The sequence below is a fragment of the Tigriopus californicus genome, chromosome 8 (assembly GCF_007210705.1).
Source record: "Tigriopus californicus strain San Diego chromosome 8, Tcal_SD_v2.1, whole genome shotgun sequence".
NCBI classification, from domain to species: Eukaryota; Metazoa; Arthropoda; class Copepoda; order Harpacticoida; family Harpacticidae; genus Tigriopus; species Tigriopus californicus.
Window position 1 is genome coordinate 5997371 of NC_081447.1, and position 20304 is coordinate 6017674.

Here is a 20304-nt window from a genome sequence, read left to right on the forward strand (position 1 = left end):
GGGAAACTGGAACCTTTCTTCTGCAACCTCCATCCGGCTTCTCAAGCTTGCCATGTGTCACAGCTGAACTGACGACTGATTACGAGATTTCATTGTGGGCGGAAGGCGTGTGGATATCTTTTTGAAATGGTGTGTACAGTGTAGTATACGTTGGGCTTTCAAGTACTGTGAGTTCAAGAACTGGACGAGTTTGTGCAAAACTTGGCTTTCGAGGTAAAAGTGCACCTACCGAACTCTTCACTCACTTGTGGAAGAATTCCTAAAGTTGCAAGCAAAGGTGGGCACAATTCATTGGGTCGAGATTGTTGCTGCATGATGCAGGTGCATCACATGTTAACCTTTGGCAGAGACTGCAATCTAGAAATGTTCGGATAAGTTGTTTATACTCGTATTTCTGGTCAGAAATAGGAGTTGAACCCGTTGCCTCTGTCCAAAACTCGGACCATAATAACAAACACATCACCCTAGAAAAGACCATTGATTGTGGTTTTAGTCATTTTTTAAAGGTTGTTCATTACATGATGAAGAGGTGGATAGATAATCATATCTTAACCGGGAGGATGTCGAGGTGGATCTGTTATATCATTTACTAATCATGATGAATTGGCGTTTTAAACAATGACAAAAACTTTCAAAGCTTAACCTTAGCTTTTTATGTTTGTTTTTGCATGCGTAATAATCGCTACTAAAAATATATCCCTATTGGCTCTACATGAAATACTTATGATTCTCAACTAGGGGTGCAGTGGAAGAAGCTCTCATCTTAATTCTTCTGTTGGTTGTTTTCGGTTTTCTGAAAAAAAACATACGGGATTTATCATATTTTCATTTTTTTGTTGATGTTAGGTTACATTTTGCCCAATCAAAAGAGGTCTAACGAAACCATCTCAACCTCACATTGCCCTTCTCGTAAGAATTGACATGTGACTATCGGATTTAAAACTGTCTCCTTCAATTGGATTCGTTTAAGAAATTTAACTTAGGGAATTATCCAAGTCATTTTGGGTTATGGCCAGTTATGATTGTGCCATCAGAGTGGAGTGCATTTGAAAGAAAATTTGCGGGTTATTTTGTGTGGGCTTGTCAAACGAGATAATGCATTAGAACTGAATTTTAAACTCAAGGTCAGAAGCCAATTTTTAAACAAAGAGGCCGATTGTTTAGGTCGAGGATAGCACGACAGCTATGCACAACTTCAACTTCAAAACTCGTCCAATTGAGATTGAAAAAGTCGTCACAGGTCTCTCTAGTGTAAATGACAGATTTCATGAACATTTCCAATTTCGTAAACGAAGGGGGATGTCAGAATATAAAATGAATTGTCATGCTCAATTTATAAGCTGGCAATGATTTCAACATTTCTTCCCGTTCCGTTCATTCATTCTTTTAGCAAGGATTTACTTCAATTGGGATCAAACATTGTTGAAAAAGGTTGGTCTGACGTGAACCAACCAAAATATTTTCTCAAAAAAAAATCTACGCATTATTTCAAGGAAAGAACACACATGAAACCTCGGCAACTTCATGCCTTATTTTTGAAGTAATTGAACAAAACCACGATTCTGTTCTAATGTTTGCAGAAATATAAGTAAGATATGTATTCTTGATAATATTCTACATTCACTTTTCTTCACAATCACAAGGGGATCGCACTTCGGAAACTATTATTGAATTGAGGGGTGCATATGCATTTACCAGAGCTTAGGCGTAATATGTGTCCAATTGTCACACATGTACTTACTCGCTCAGAGGCCTTTGGCTCACGGCCTTGGCGCAGGCAACGAAGGTTGATGGCTCCTCTCCTATTCTCTTGGAGTGCAAAACTTTCTGAAGAAGCCAAAACGCACCAAATACGTGGACAAAAGACGATCTCTGCTCTTCAATTTTTCTTGGTGGTGCCATTGTCAGAAGTACTTGTTAAGGGCTCCATTTATCAAACGTCCCAAATTCAGCGCATTTCTAGAATGAGAAAGGTGCCTACATCAACTCTGTGGGGAAATCTAATCGCTTATGCAATCCTCGATGCAACGTATTCTAATTACAATCCAAGATTAGGTGGACTTAGTCTAAGCTGGGTTGATCCATCACAAACAACACTGAAGTGTCAAAAATTGTACCCTTTTTAGAGTACATTTCCTAGTTTGTTTTGATAATCTAGGATCTAGAAGAACACGAACATGGGGCTTTTTGTAGATCCATTGTTCGGAATTTGGGATTGCCTTAAGATATGAGGGGCTTATCTCTTATATCAATCCTATCAAGAGATCCAAAACAAGAGGTAACACCCACACCAGTTTGCCAAATGAATGAAAAATGTATTAGTCTTGTGCTTTACCATGGGTACATGATAATTTGATCCATTCTGCCAAAGACAACTCAAGTACAAGGAATTATCGGCTCTATGAGATTTTAATTGAGCAAAAGGCAAACTTGCTAAGAGAAAAAAAAGCGCACTCTGCCGGCCAGAGTGAAAGCACTATTTCACAAGCGTACGGCCTGTGAAGTTAAGTATGGCATACTGGGGTTTCTCAAGTGGTTTCGGTATTTACACCAATAATCGATAGCTTTTGGCTACGAGAAGATTCATGCTTTAAGGTTTCTTTTATTCAACGTTAGAGATGGTCACAACATATACATATTTGCAAATTTTTCTTCACATTTTTTCATCTTATGGCGTTGTTACTTACATTATTTTGTTTATTTGCACTTTTCATCGTTTCGACCCAAAAAGTTATTTTTTCATAGACATTTCTCTTGTTCCTGGAACGTGATGGAACGTGCTACTCTTGTTTTTTATTGTTTCTGAAAAATTCTGAACTGTTTTTTGCACAACACTACGTCTCATCAAAGCTTTGAAAAACAAATTGTTGCAACTACCTTATTGTCACAATATCAAGTAGAAGATGTATTTAATTTTCTATGATATGCTTACTTTTTACATCAAAGTAACTGATTGGCACTGGGGCGAGTCTGGACTCGAGTCCAAGTGCACTCGAATCTATCACTCGATTTTGAAGAAATTGGCTGGACTCGAGTCTTTTAGAAAGGACTCGAGTCCGTACTCCTCAAGAAAAAAAGTCTTGTCATATATTTCGCAAAATGAGTCTTTTTGCTTGAGATGACTCTTGTAAAAGACTCGAGCCCTCTGCCGGACTCGACGAGTCCGGCAAAAAGTCAAAGAACTTGTACGAGTCCACCTTTTGCCTGTCTCGCCCCAGCACTAAAACTGATTCCTTGAGCATCAACATTTTGCTTTGTTCTTTAACAGAATCATTTAACATTTAACTACGACTGAAGCAGCTTTTGTTAAAAGTGTATATGCTTGTTTAAGTGACCTAACACACAATGGCTGCATGGCACACCTTTGCTAAGGAAATATACGTGCTAAAATCATTCACTAGAATAGAGGGCTTTTAGACGAAGTTTGGGCATCCTTTTTCAGTATTCTGTTGCATTACTGCCTACCGTCAGTTTTGCTCTTTCATCATGTTCTTAATGATTCTGTTGTAAATGGTAAAACCTTTCAGAAATCATAAGCTAATTAAAATGTACCCTCTTGAAAAGACAGGTTACTTCTTGCTTAAAACTCCTCTCCCAAATTAAGGTATATATTTTGTTTGATACACTGACGTTGAAATTTCGAAGTAAGCCTTTCATTGAGCTAAATTAGTTTTAATTTAGATATTCTGTTTGCGAAAGGCGATTGGATGTAGGGGTCATTTGCTACCTTGAATATTAACTTTGCAAAACATGATATTGAACAAGATTGTTACTTCCCTAGTCCTTGCGTGGTAGAACAAGGTCAAACTCATTTGTGAGACCTCCTGTGTAATATGTACCTGTATGGTTAGCCCAAATAGGGTCCTTGAAATCTCAGGTTCAAATCTCAAGTAGATGGATGGCTTTTATCAGATTTTTTTGAACGACAAAAACAGTTTAATCGATAATGGTCTCAGAGTATCAGACAAAATGTTGGCCTTCATGTTTTTGGGGGGTATTTTGTTTGAAAAGAACCACGAATTTTATCCCCAAAATGATATCAAAATTGATTCCTTGCCAATGAAAATTACCAGTGGAAGCGGAAATGGCGAACCACTTTGAATGGGTTGGAACATGAGGAAGAAAACAAATTTCTTTGTAATGTTGATGTAAATTTGAGAGACGAAAGCCGAAATAGAAGCATGTCTCAAGCAGATGATCATCTTTCAACTTTTCTCATTTTGGGGATAAGCACCGAGACGAGCGATCTATTTTGTCTAAGATGGCTCTAATAAAATAGAAACGACACTCGCATCAAATATGAAGATTTCAAATATTGACTTGTTTTAGAATTAGATTGACTTTTCTTTCAATAAATCGACCAATCCTGTCGGATATATTGATGTACTCTTTCCATGATTAGCTTACTAAAGCTGGCTTTCCACAACCATCAAAGGACATGGCTTTCATCCTAATGTTGCTTTCTTTATATTTAAGTTTATGAAGGGATTTGCGGCCTAAATTGTTTCCGATAGCCACACATTTCCTCTTCAATCTATTCTAAGCAGAGCTCAAATACTAAAGCCAAAGATATTAAACTCATAAACGGATGATAAGAAGTTTCCCAGTTTTACCTGATATACTTCATTCATCTTGATTCCCAGGCTCCTTCAAAAGCTTCGTCTTCAGAGAGTAGAAGTGAGAACCTGAGAACAACAAGGACATCATCCTTCAAATTTAGATAAAAGAATTTCCATTGAACTTCCGTGGCCAGAGGGGGGATGGAATCCCGCTGCAAAATGGAAATACCACGAAACAAACTTCAAAGGTCTTGAAAGTTTTCTCCTGTTCTTGCTCTATAATTGCAGCTTGGTTGCAAAAAGAAGAGTGAAAGAAAAGTTGTTGCAGTTACATCTCTCGGGTAGTTTCGCTTTCACATTATGAGCGGAAGGATCCGGTTAAAAAGAATTTATGGATAAAATTTCTTAACTCGCTCATCTTACTTGCAACCAACCCTGGTCTTTCCGGAAGATCTTTAACTCGAAACCTACTCTTGTAACTTGAGCGACTGAAGACATTTGGAATTTCATTTATGGTAATATTGCTAGGCTTAAAAATGAACTGGAACGAACCAAGAACCTTTCCAAAATCGAAAGAAAAGTAAAGGATCAGACCTTGGAAAAGACTTTAGAAGGTGGGCAGAGAGATTAAGATCGGAAATGGTATCGTTAAATAGACGCCGTCTTGGTTAAGTTTTGATGTTAATCCGTCCGTTTTTTCTTTTTTTCTCGTACATCTCAAAGGAACAGTTTTGAGATGGGGGAAACATGCTAGATTTTTTTGAAAATTATGCACAAAATATGTTCAAGTGTGCACGGAAATGGCAACAATATGCATTAAAAAAGGTTTTTGCCGGGTTGTTTTTGTTATGGTGATAATAAATATTAATTGTACATAGATCTGGTAAGAACACATGCGGCTCTAAGACATTTTTTTGGTTTGGGTTTTCACGTGCTTTTCTAACCGCTACAGGGAATGTAATCCCCAGTACCTTTCAATGTTTATATGATATTTGGTCAACCAACGAATTTGAGTTGGCAGACCGAGCAAGTCCTTGAATGTATATCTAAATGCTATCTAAAAATTTGCCCAAGTCTGACTTGAAAGATGCTACCGGATCAACAAGGCATATATATTCCCTACGAATATTAGAGGGAAGCAAATGGAACAATGAAGGAGCCCGAGAAAGAAGAGATGTGGACTTCATTGTTCGAACTAGCCTAAATTCTCGAGAGCTTGAGGGTGGTCTCAAAACGCACATTAAGCCTCTACGGTCACTAGAATTGACCCTAAAACCTGGGTTGTGTTGCAATGTTCCCAAATCCAGAGCAAAGCAGGAAGTCACGAGTTTAAGTAAACATCAAGTCGCGTCATTCGCCTTATCCAAAATATAACAATTTCATTTTCGGTTAAGTTGTTCCTCCTCAGTACAATCCCTGACTCAATATTGAAGTATCTTTTGCGCGGTAACTTGAAATCATTGCTGAATTATTTTTGTCTAAGCACAGTCCAGGTTAACGTCACTTTGTCCATGCTTTTATTCTACTTCGTCACGAATGGTTTGATTTATTTTCATTCCTAGTGAAAGCTGTTGGGTTTGTCAATGAAAATATCAAAACAATTCAATCTATTGAGTTCCAACTTTTTATGTAGTGAATTGAATGTACTTTGCTCCCCAAGGGACTCAAAATATGCAGGAAGAGTCGCAAAGTGGGAAAAATGTTTAAGATATGTAATTTAGCCAAAAATTGGACAAAATAAGTGACATATGCGATCGTCATTTTCCCTTTGTTTAGTAATAACAATCGAGAGTGAAATGGTTTCAAATCTTAAATACGATGCAATTGAACCTCGTATATGTTTGCAATATCAAAATGGCCTTCTGCGATATGAACGCATTATTGGTTAGTTTGTAGCGCCTCTGAACACAATTGATGATTTCTATTTCAAGGATCCTTTGCTTATTAGATTATTTGTAGTTTTGAAATACCTCAAATAGGGTCCAGATCCTCCAAAGGGGCATCACCAAGAAGGGCTGAGAATGAATAAAGTCATGAAAGTTGAAACTGTGTTGTATGACTAGTTAGCACAGCTTGAGCCGTTACCGTTACTTCTTAGAAAAGAAACGCGTTAACGTTACCATTACTTTGGCAAAAAGAAAGATGGCCTCTCCAAAACTGCAAAACAAACTGTTGAAGCGATTTATAACGTTTAGCAAATATGGCGTGAAAAAAATGGCTCCCCTGATTATTCATTTCATCCCATCGGTGGCAAGTAAGTCATTGCATTTGAGACGGACTTTTAAAAACAATCGGATGAGAATCCTTTACGCAACTTTCTTTCACTCGTTTGTACAAAAATGGAAAGTAACGCTAACGGGTGGGCCGAACGCCCTTTCCGTTACCAATACTTTTTCTGAAAAGTAACTCATTACCCACGGTGTTCAAAAAGCCCTATCAAGTTTCCAGAGAAATTCCCAAACACAAATTGGCATTTTTGTACCCCAAAAAGTCATAGGGAACAACTTTGGCTTCATTGTTTTATGGAATTCTAGTCCACATAAAAAACTTACATACCTAAAAACATTATAAAAACTAAAATTTTCAAAAACCTACTCAATGTAAATTAGGAGCACACTTAGTTAGCGCTTGAATATAGTTTAAGATATCATGTATTTCACCGCTACTTAGTTACATGGAATTTAGTGGTCCAAATTTCATTGGTTTTAGCCCCAAAATGCCCCGGTTATATGTTAATTCAATTTCCCAAAGATTTAATATCGATTTTCACTATCGCAAAAATGAAAGATTATTTTTCCATTTATTGCATGATTTCAAATTAACGTAAAACCTTGTACAACCATATCTAAAACCCTCAAAAAAGCAGATTTTTGAAAATTCATTTTTAAAAGCGTCCAAGGTACATTTAGTGGAGTGGTCAATAAAAATTTCACAAATATCAATGAAACATTAAAGAAGATATTTTCAATCAGTTTCAACAAAGTCTTCAAGAAACGACAAAACCTATGACATTGTTTGTTGTATGTATTGTCTTCAGAATTCAAGTTAATTGTATAACTAAGTGTACACATGATGATTGTAAAACACATTTTCAAAGATTACACTTTTAGTGTGTTTTAAGTGACATTATATAGCATTTTTAGCTATTATGAGACTGTGTAAGAAGAGGAAAAATAATCTTTTGTATTTGTGATATTGAAAAGCGATATTAATTCTTTCGGAAATTGAATTAACATATAACCGGGGCATTTTGGGGCTAAAAACGATGCAATTTGGACCACTAAAATCCATGTAACTAAGAAGCGGTACAATAGATGATATCATAACTTATATTCAAGAGCTAACTAAATGTGCTCCCAACTTACATTGGGTAGGTTTTTGAAAATTTTAGTTTTTATAATGTTTTTAGGTATGTAAGTTTTTTATGTGGGATAGAATTTCATAAAGCAATAAAATCAAAATTGCTTCCCATGATTTTCTGAGGAAGAAAAATGCCAAGATGTGCTTGGGAATTTCCATCAAAACTTTCAAGGGTGTTTTTACCACTGTGTACCGGTAGCGTTAGGTAGCCCTACTAGTTAGCAATAATATCATGTGAAAACTATTTTGAAATGATATCAACAGAAAATTATGACATTAGATTGTGCCTGAAACTAATGGTTTTGTTTTCACGTTTGGCCATAAAGTTCTGCCCTGGTACCCTAAATCAACTCAAATTGTCAGGGTTCAACGATTGAGCTTTAAGGCCAAACATGAAAACAAAATCATCAGTTGTGAATAAAATTTGGCATCATTATGATATCATTTTCTTTTGTTCTCATGTCAAAACTAGTTAGTCATGTAACAAAGATTCAATTTTTATACTTCAATCATGCCCAGTCTATTTCTCTGGCGCCCCCGGGCTCCTCACGGAAAGTCTGGGCAATATTTGAAGCACCTTGATGCATTGGAAGTATCATTCAACGAGCCCCAGGGTGGGAAGAATGGGAATGGTTAGGTCCTTAACCAGTTTGTGCCGGAAATGTTTGTTCCCTTACATCTTGTGAAAAGATAGAAAAAACGATTAAGAACCAAAAAAGGACACCGTAAAGAATTGAATATTCAACCATATATTTGTGGAAGTTAAACAAAATAAAAATTGAGGAAAGATCAAGGAATGGAAAAAAGCTGTTGGACCAGAGGCCAGTTTCTTCAACGGTCGTACCTCTGAGTAAAGGCTTGAACGTTAACCAGAACAAGCATCCGCTCAACACTTTGCCGAGCGAGAGCTTTAAAAACAGGCCTCAGCCGGAGTTTTATAAGTTCAAAAAAATGTAAAGCTCTTAATCGACTTAAAATGTATTACACGCCTGTCTTTTGGTGGAATCTAGTTGTCTTGAAGATGCAAGATACAAATAGATGTCAATAAGTTTTGTTATCAAAGAAAAAATCGCATTTAAAAGCAGCGTGGAATCACTTAAATCATTTAAAGCAATTCATAAAAACGTATCAGTTTCAAAAACGTAGTCAATCACAAGTACTAGTAAGCTGTGGCATGTATTGGCATGAAATGTCATAAACATCAATGTAACAGAAGCTTCGTTATTGTAATTTGAAAGCTGCGTTTTACATCAAAAAAAAGATCGAAAACTGTCCTAGCTTCTCCAATATTACAAGTTATTGCCAAGACACACTATTGTCTTTTATTGATGGCCAAACAAGAAATAATATTTTTTACAGTTTCTTTAAAAGCTGAAAGCAGTACATATTGTCATTTAAAACTTACAAAAGCTGTAAAATTGGCTATCATAAAGTCTTTAATGCGAGATTCTTTTTCTCATTGGATCACAATAGTTTTTTTCTTATTTTTATTCATTTACTTTCCCATTTAGGGTCCAGGGTCCGCCTTTGGAGCCGATGACCCACTGCAGGGGAGAGACCCAGGATCGAACCTATGAACCCGAGTATAGCTCGGTCGCACGTTAATCAATTGCGCTAAAACTGTCTCATTTTGCACTTCAATTTGATGCAAATGGAACCTTTGGGAGCGTAATATCTTGGCGTCTGCATGCTGGATTTTTCTAAAAAAAATCAATTGAAAACGCAACTAAAATTACTCCTAACATTCATTCATAATATTTTTTTGATGTTTTGTTCCAATAGTTTTTTAAAGGGTATTAAAATGCCCAAAAAAAACCCATTCCAAAAAATAAAATGGGTATCTCAGGTATTTTTGGAGACGATATTTTACATATGATGTTCCTTTTGTTTTCACGGCTAGGAAAATCGTAACAAGTAGTCTTGGCATGTGCGCAAACTCTTAATCAGTGTTGTGAGTACCAATTCGCCGTAAAGTGCAAGATGGACAATCAGGTCATATTGGAAATATGCACAGAACATAACGGTTAGGAAAGACAACTTGGTCCCGACTTAATGTTGGAAACAGATGAGGTGTTATTCCCAGGAAATCATACACAAATGGTAACGAACAATCTATTTTAAAAATCCATTTCAAGATTCAATGCATTTTCAATTTTTCACCAAAAAGGACTCGACCATGACAAGTCGATTTTTGTATTGTGAGAAAAACTATTTTCCAGTCCTTCAGATCCAAGACAACTTGCTTTAGACCAAGCTCAAAGATAATTCCACAAATCTGCCATAAGTTTTATTTCCACGGAACTTCGCATTGAGCCATCTTTTCAAAAGTCTTTGATATATTTCGTACTTTCAAATGCTGTTCCGAGCCTCAATGTACGGGTTTGACTGTATTTGGACCGAAATTTCATATTTTTATCGGTTTTGACTGGATTCTAGACTTTATTGTAGACCGAGTAAAATATTCCTATTCTCTTTTGACACTAAAAGCCTTACTTAGATTTCTCAAATCTGTTCAAAAGAAAAGGGTTCCATTTAAAATCAAAGTATGTTTCACTATAAATCCTACCTCTACTGCCTCACAGCAGCTGAAATTGCCTTTTGAAGTCTAAAGGTAAACGTTGAAGATTGGAAAAGAGCCCTAAAAACGAAATTTGTGCTGCATTTGCTATGTATGATCTCTTGATCGTCGACCAATGGGATTTGAAGTCTAGCCAATATTGCTGATCAGTGAAACATCTTGTGCAATTGTATATATAATAATTCAGCCCGTATTCAATCTAATCATACATTGGTCTGGTGGCATAAGGTCACAATATTCAACTGGCCTTTCAGAAGAGGATAAATGCGGTGTATGGACATTATGTAAGGTGATTGAGGTGAGTCGCAGAGGAAGCCAAAGATAGCTCAACAAGTAAAGAAGACCATGAGCAAGCAGATTAAACGATGACCACGTCAAAGCGAATGATTAGTTAGAGCAAAGATCTAGCCATGGACAAAATGGTGACAGAGAAAACGTAATAAGAGTTTGAAAATGTGTATGGAGGTCTTCAAAGTAGTGGACCGCAAAATCGACTTTATGAGGATAAAATACTGCTTTAAGGGCTAGTAAGATCTTCAATTGGTGTGAGGACAAACAATTAATGGAAAAGGTTAGGAGGCCTTTCTTTCCGTTGTTCATCTTAAGAAAAGATTTGAAAACCAAGTAAATAAACTTACTTTATAAATGCTTGCCCGTCCCCAAAAAGAGATTGAGTATTGTCAAAGGGATAGCCGAGTTGATGTGAGAAAAGACACATTTACAAACAGAGTGATTCTTCTCTGATCGTTGCTTCTGAGAATCTCTCCTTCTTTGTGTCAATTTCTTATAACAACAATCACAAGGAAAACTACCCAAAAACGCGGCTGAAGAGGGCTTTTCAGAACGTATTGCCTTAAGGCTTTATATTATCAAAGTAATTACTATGACATTCGAAACGGAAATATTTCCTGTCACGATACAAACTGATAACCGAATACGTAATGGCGTATAAACATAATATCGAAGTACGTATGAAGAAACCCTTCTCAGATATTCTACAACATCTTGTGTTTGAAATTTGCCAGTGCAATTGTTGGAGTTGGTGTCATGTAATTTCTTTGTACAGAGGCCAGTTTTTAAATGCGTACCTCGGAGTTTGGGGCTTGGACATTAACCAGTGTGTTAATACACTGTCGAAAGTGTTGAGCGAATGCTTATTCTGGGTAACGTCCCAGCCTTAACTCAGAGGAACGACCATTAAAAACAACTCGCCTCTGGAAATATTGTACTGACAAGCCTTATGAAAATAGAAAGCTCTAGGAGTTCTTGACAATGCTAAGTATTTATTTGAATAAATCCTGAGATATTTAAGCATCTAGTGTGAATAGCGTCGATCAACATTTTCCCCTTCAAATAGAGCAACACTCTGAGTTTGGATTGACCGGTATAAGTGGCCTTTAACGACCCATTATGGATTATCGAACAAAATCTTAAGCTCTTATGAATAGGTTTGGTTGAAGGCTGTGTCTTCTTACCTGGATTAAGCCAATTTGGGGCCAATCTGTGCTTAGGTCATCTTCTATGATTTCGAAAACGAAGTGAACCTTGACTGATTTAAAAATGCATTTTCAATTCCAATTTTTTTTTTATATTTTGCTCATTTTAGTAGGCTGGTATGAAGACTATCTAATAGTAAAAATACAATCTTCGACCTTCAAATTTGCAATTTTAACTCCAATTATCATCCAACAAATAACCCAGACACAAGTCGTTTAACTGGACCCGAAACCATGGCTGGACTTTGGATCAGAAGAAAGTTTTGATTCATTTTTTGCGACATTGATTTTCCCATCAAAAAGCTTTGTTTTCTACAGGTTATTTTGTTCTTTGACTACTAACGTCTGAACCATCTCAAAGCCAGAAAATATGGTGCTTAAGAGGAGCACCAAAAATGTGGACAAAAATGTGTTTTTCTCAGTTCCTTTCATTAACAACCTTGAGTGAGTGTTTTTAATAAGTACTGTAGAAGAGCTGTAAGAAAAGCATTAACACAAGCAAAAAGAGCACTAAAAGTCCACCAAAATAAGTCAAAAAGTAAAACTTTTAAATGCAAAATAGACACAAGAAACACGCATTTTTTTGCTATATTACATTTTTATTTGAATCTTTTTTAACCTAAGGAATCATTTAGAGTACAACATAACTGAAAAAACGGGGTTTTTCCATAATTGAAATCAAAGGTAATGTAAATGCAGATTGAGCCAAAATTGATTTATTTGGCTCAAAAGGCAAAAGTTTAGCAAAGTTTTTTCAAAAGATGAGCCTGACAATTCAGTTTGTTTGTCCAAAAAAGTTTCTGCAAAGACAATTATACCAATCACTAACGCGGGCTGCAAATTTGATTCACAAGATGTTCTCCCCCCCCCACCCAATTTTTTTGAGAAGTCTTGAAATTGCAGCCAATTTCTTCTACGTTTTTAAAAAACAATTGTAACTTCAAACAATTCAATTTGAACAATAACACTTGCTGAAATACGTTTTGCTAGCTAAGAAGCTGTCAAGACATCTGTTAATGAGTTAATAATCTATATCAAATCAAACATAACGTTATTAAAACATTTCTTTTATGGGATAAATAAACTGCAACTTATTGTTTTACAAAGAATTCTGACACCCTTAAGTACAAGTTCCCTCCCAAATTGTGATGTCGAATAATCTAATAGTTGCTAGGAGAAACCCAACTGGTGGTGCATTCATTTGTGTTGTCCAGCATCTGCTCGTAAGCAGTATCTTCTCAGCATTGAAAAGGATATCAAATGAATTTGTTTGTTGCAGAGTCGAATGTCAGCACTCTGTCTCGACCTGCCATCTGATGATGGGTGTCCCAATGAGGATATTCCCACTCAATACCACAATTTCAATGTCATAAAGAAAAATACATAATCTAATTTTTCTTCCAAACTCTCGAAACAGCACAAAATGCTGAATGACCCTCCAAAATTACGAAATTTTGAAGAAAAAAAAAACATTTTAGAATCATTGTAAGTACTTGGAGTTCAACGTTCATTGCAAATTTCACTTTCACAAAAATCATTGCAACCTCAAAGAAGCAGTTTTTATCAGTCTCAATAAAGTCTCCAAGAAATACCCATTTATCTATAGGATTGTGTGATGCCTGCAGTGTCTTCAGAACTCAGGTGATGTTTAACTCAGTGTTTCATGTTGATTATAAGGCATATTTAAAGAATGGCACTTTCAATGTGTTTTAAGTGACATAATATATATTTTTACTGTTTGTGCTTTTGATAATTGGCATTTCGAAAAAAATTGAACCGAACCTTTAAATCCTATATTACTAAGTAGCGGTTTACTAGATCATATCTTAATTTCCAAAAAAGTGCCAAGTGTGCTCCAACATTTCATTGAGTAGGTTTTTAATGTTTAGTTTTTAGGCATGCCATTATTCTATGTGTAAAGCTGTGCGTACATATGTATGAACTATTGGCAATTTGGATAGGGAAAAAGATGCAAATATGACCAAACGGTACAAATATACCATCTTGCACGTTTTTTACAACTCTACAAATAAAACACTACTCTTCACTACAAAAATTAATCCCCTGATCAATCGATCAAAAAAATAGTTCTCCCAACCGTACGACCGATACTCGTTCTTATGTGTCACTATGAGATACCGAAGGCTCAAAAGATATGCATAGTTCAAGATAAGCTTGAAATTTTGTTGCGTTACAGCTTACAGCTTGTGTCTATTTGAGTGATAGGTCGTTGACATTTGTGAGCTCGGAGTTTACATAAGAGTCCCATTGTGCACATCAGTTCGTGTCAATAGCATCGAACATAAAAGTAAACATACGTTCAATTTAATCCGTTCCATCTTAATGGCTATACATATATCAACTTGTACCGTACACATATCTCAACTATTCGGTAATTTTTGCGAGGTCGAGGGGTGCCGAGTAGAAACATCATTTGCATAAAATAAGCCTGTGACCTTGAACGGATTGCTGGTGGATTTCCGCTTTTTTCCACTCATGTTTGAAATCGCCAATATTATTATCCCGGCTTTTGTCGAGATGGTGGTTTTTTGAGGATATGAATATTTCATTGGGTGAACCATGCTAAAAAAATCGTTCAAGTATGACACTACCTAGTACCCGTGACCCGTTAATACCACTTCTTGTATTTTTGTTTTTTCACTCTCCCTGTGTGTATAACTGTGTGTGTATGATGTTCATTTTCTCATTTCCGGAGAAGCACTCACTCATGAGACAGAGGAGAACCAACTCGTAGAGCTATTTGAAAGCGACCATCTTCATGTGCGTGGAAGGTTTTTGGATTGAACGTTGTTGAAAGCAAAATCTCAAGTCAAGAGACATGTCTGCAGAGTCTAGTTTTTTCTGAGGCCCCTAAGAAAATGACCATTCTCGAGGATTTGGAAGGGAATGAAGTTCCCGTCATGGAGTGCTTCGACAAAATGAGTCCCACTCTTCGGAGGTGGAAATGCGTCTCGTAGACCAAGAGTGCCATAAACTATCGATCAAAGTTTGCCAGTAACATTTTACGATATGAGGTGGTGGTTTATGTGCACTCTCTTCCACATCTCGTGCGGATGACTGTGGGTTAAAAAAACTAACAGCTGTTTTGGCCTTGAAAAGCAACCGGAAAAAAAATGGCTGAGTGAGTTGAGTGGTTTGATTCAAAACATAGACGAAGTCCTTGAAGTTATTTAGCCAGGTATATTGTTTCAAGGATTTGATCTGATCATTGGATATACGTATACGTATGTACCTAGACCTAGAGTAGGCCTAAATGACGCATAACCGACTTCCGTCTCGACATCAGAATTATTCCTCTATGGTGGTTGTAAATCTTGTCCTGAACAATCCAGAAAACGTGATTATAAATCATTTTTAGTTTGCTTGCACACTGATACGACCAATCACTGAACTCTATTCATAGTTTGATTTCGAATCGACTGGAGCCTGACTATGAACTGATGAAATTTTGGAGTCTCATAGTTACCCTCAAAATGAGGTCAAAAGTTGACCCAAAACGATTGAAATTGGATTTGTTTCGATACGAGGTAGCTTTAATAGGTATAAAAGTTATGGATATAGATAGCTAATTTGGTCGAAATGAATTTCGTGGTGTCATCTTTATTTGAAATGACCTCCAAATGAGCAGTCTAATTTACTTTTCTTTTGCCTTTTTCACTCAATATCAACCGTTTATATCAAACGTACGTTTTCTTTTCAAAAGTATCCATGAGCTTTGTCCCAACCCAGGTTTTAGGGTCAATTGTAACGACAGCAAAGGCTTCACGTGCGATTTGAGAGCGCTTTCAAGCCTTCGTAAATCCAGGCTAATTAGAACAATGAATTCCACATCTGTTCTTCATTTTCTTTCTCCTTCATTGTTCAATTTGCTCCCCTCAAATATTCGTAGGGAGTATGTGCGAGGTGTTGATCCAGTAGCAGGTTTTAAGTCAGATAAAACTGGGACAATTTATTTTACCAAAATTCGAATCAAACTTATAATCAAGGGCCGACCAGATCCGCCCACTCTGATTCGTTGGTGGATCATATATCATAATGAGTTTGAGTTTATTGAGAATGAATATAAATATGAATGTAAAACTAAGTAAAGTGTATACGTTTTTCACCTTAAACTGCTGGGAATTATATACCAGTAGTGGTAAGTGGTAAAAATACGTATTTACCACTTATCTTCTTGTGAATTTTCAAACACATCAGCCAATTGTATGATACATGAATCATTTGTGAGCGTAGTTTTGGACTCTTATACAAACGAGGCGTCCGTTTGATGCCCATTTCCACTGATAGAGTTTACACAACTGGAGCACTTTATCAAACCGTCAGAGCAATCAAACAAATGCGGAAATTTCCACTCACTAACATCCGTAAGGTCAGAAAATATCATCCATGTTGCGTTCCCAAGAATATCCCTTGGCAAAGGGAGACTCTTTCTCCATATGATATTCTAGCACTTGAGGCGGTTTCCACAATAGGGAACATGGCCACTTACGATTTTCATGGAGATCACAATTGGCTAAATTATTGTAGTGCCTTGCAATTTAACTAAATTCTACAAGGCACTAGCTCATTGAAATACGGTGAAGCGATCCTTCAGCTTTTGACTGTAGCGCCATCTAACTCGTTAAGGATCTGACGTTCTCTAACAATCGGATAAACAAATGGGAACCAATAAGGGCCCTTGTTTGCAACGTCAGCCAGCCCAAACAAAACAGGCAGACGCACGGTAGATTGCTAAATAAACTACCCGCGACGTGCCAAGAAAGCAATTTCTTTTCCAAACGTTATGTGACCCTGGTCACTAATTAAACATAAGATTTTGAAAGAATTTGCCAAAAACAACACAAACGAATAATAATTCAATAAAGAGAACTTTGCCAAATCGGCCCTTAATTTAGTAGAGGCTGACTCACAAAGTGCCCTCTGATATGCAGAATGTAAATCATATTTCGTGCAGCGTCATGGGGCTATTAATACAAAATCTAAAGCTTGTTTGGAGTGCAAAATACATGCAAAGTACAATCATCTTCCAATCCTCAATATCCAGTTGTGATAAGAAAACCTTCCACAGAATCCTGCTTTCAATCTGATGTTATGTAATATTTAGTATCAAGCCTACTAGTTAGTACAAGAAAGCAAGTTCAAACTAAGCTAATCACTATAAAATGATGTCGATCAAACCGATAGTAAAGTGTACTGCGATGTTCCTCAGTAGTATAATGTTCGTTGGAAAATGGAAAATGCATCATGTAGCCGCTGCAATAGTAGAGAGTATTGTTAAACATGAATTGCTCGTTTCTGATGAAGCCCGTACCGTTTGGCTTATGTCTTGGCAAAGAGTTTGCTGCCCATAGGTTGACAACTTTCCGAAGATGAATTGTCTCCCAAAAGTTGGCCAAAAGTTCCAAATGATATTCAAGTTAGAGTAAAAAGTTGCCTTGCCCAATGGTCTGGCGAAGTGAATTGAAGCTGAAGTCTGAACGAGTCTCAGCTCATCCTCTTTCTTAACTGGCAGAATTGCCTTCACTACTACGTATGCTTCCTACTTTCTTTCGTATCACATTTGTCCATGTTTTGGGGAAGCCAATCTGCGAACCCGTTCCACTTCATACTCTCATACTCCCACCCGAATGGTCCCAAGAACAACAACAACTCTTCGGAAATTGGACGTGACAACCAGGCCCAGCGGCTACTGGTTTGAGGAGCAAGAAATATATTAGGTGTGAAAAAATGGCATGAAAAGCGAAGAAAAAAGGGGGCTCTTGCAACGCCTTAGTCGTTTTCATCCAACGATTCTCGAGCACTACCATCATGTGCATGAAGAGACTAGAGAGCTAGAGCGAGAAAGAGAGATCGAGGAACATGTGGACCTTGTTTTCTTTGCTCAAACAACACGCAGAGGCGGGGGGGGGGGGAGATTCGTTCGACGGACTGTAACAAACTTGCTTTTCCGTTTACTCCAGGGGGACACTCAAAGACCAAACCCATTGAGATCCGGGAGCCAGGTTGGTGGCCTTTTGGCCTCTTTGAACGGACACCCTGAATCCACCCACCACTTCCTTACCCCGTTTTCTAACTCACTCAACCCCCTTGTTTTGAAGAACCCATGCGGAAAATCAAGGGGGCAACTGTGTGCACTGATCTTCCGGCTGCACGGGCAGAAGGGGGCGAACGGAGTGGATGAGCCGAAGGCTGAAAGAAGTTGCCACGTGAAACTCAGAAGATGAACAAAAACGGCTTGGGGCATATTGTAAATGATGCGCGTCTTTCAGGATTTTGTTCCTTCTCGAAAGGAGGAGGAAAAACTCGGAATTTTGGCCATGACTTGCTACTTCAAGTTCAATGCGGTTCTTCTCAGAAATTCTGCATGGGCTACAATGAAATGGTTCCAAAGTCTCTTGTTCGGTAGAACTTCCGTGGTTTCCCGTCCAGAATAAATCAGCTTTTGTGGCAGCCCCTGCTTCCTTCTCTTGTCTCATCATAAAACCTTCTTACCATTTTAGCTCCAAGTTGGCAGGTCAATTTCAGTTTTTCCGCTCCATTCTACTACTTCATAATCGCCGAACGGGATATTTGGATGTGCCCTTTTCTCGAGATTGGTCCATCTGGGGATTGAGATTAGATGATTCACTTGGCACAAACTTCACGTAAGATTTTTTTTTCTGTTATTACAGCCGCTCCCAGGGATAGCGTTCCGTAATAAATTGGCGTTGAATAAAGGAAAGTTACTTGGCCACTTTAAACCTTGCAACCCATGGACCGACTGATAAAAGGTCCACTGTTTGGGTCGTTTTCTGGTTTACATATCACCCAGACAAGGAGACTTCCATCATGGGCAGTTGCAAAGCACATTTATTGCCCATAAATGGATGGTTCGAGCGAACATGAGGGAACTGAAAGTTGTTGGACTGCCGAAAGAGTACTTTGCAGCTCCCAGGGCTCTGCCAAGCTTGAGACAAACTCTTACACGCGAAGAACTTGACAAACCATTTCTTGCGAGCTTTACTTGGATTGGATCCGTTCTCAACAAGAGAGGAAATGAATTGCCTACTTCTACAAGCGAGAAAACATTCCACATTGATCAGAGCTGAATGGTTTCCAACTCATATCGTGCTCAATTAGGCATGAAATCATTATTCTGCTAATTTGGTTTCCTGGAAAACGCACTCACCCCTAACCTCAGCATTCACGCAGAAGAATTAAATTGCCTGTGGGACAAATGTGTGCCTGGTTCATTTCTATTTATCAATTAATAGTTTTGGGCACTCCCAGATGAGTTATCGCCCAATGGGCGAATAGAAATAGTTTGCCGGTAGGACATTTGATGAAGTTTGTTTCCAGATCGTGGCTTTGAGTCAGGAGGACCGCCAACTCGTGAAAACTTGTAGTTTAGAGCACACAGGGAAAGTTCTTTAATTTTCGCGCTCATTAACCTCGAATTTAGCAGTTTGGAAGCTGACACCGGAAACCCTGAGCGAGTTTGAGCACACAAAGGTGCAGTAGAGCACAAATATGTCCTCCTTAGGACGAATGTAAGAGCCAAGGATGTAACGGGCTTAAGTTATGTCAAGAAAACTCAGGTCATGACTCATGAGACATCTTAATCTTTGCAAACAATTGTTCAAATTTCGTCTAAAATTGGTAATCTCCGATCCAATGTCTCGGTTTAACTTTACGAAAAGTTAAACGGCAGATCCGCTACCTCTCACTCGTGGGTGGATCAAATCTTATATCAATTGAAAGCTAAATTAAACCAGATTTATAACTCTTTCATTTTGAGGTGCTGGGGATCCCATTCCCAGTAGCACTATGGAAGTCCTCAAGTCTCTTCAGTAAATGGCACTTTATTACCGATTTTTCTAGCTCGTCTTCCACCTAAAATTCGCTCGTCGTTTTAAATCAAACCACTTCAAATGAATATGATTAATCTTTCATTGTGCAAAACAAAACAGAACTAAAATGATTTGGGGAAAGTTAGTTTTTGGGCAAATATCGCGTGAGCACACTAGGGTTGGGCTAATCCCGCCCGTCTGAGGAAAATCCCAACCCTTGGGATTTCCATATTTTTTGGTAAGGATGCCTTAACTTTTCGGAGCTTTACAGGGACGAAATTTCGCAATGGCTCTTTTAATGGTTATGGAAATTTTAGAATTACTACCTATATTTTGTTTGCTTCTACCAAAGCCCTAAAATCCAGGAGCCGCATGGCCAGAGCAGTTTGACGCACTCCCTTGAGAGGAGAGGTAGATTTTATAAGGGGTACATACATGCTACGTAAAGTCTGTGAGGCAAT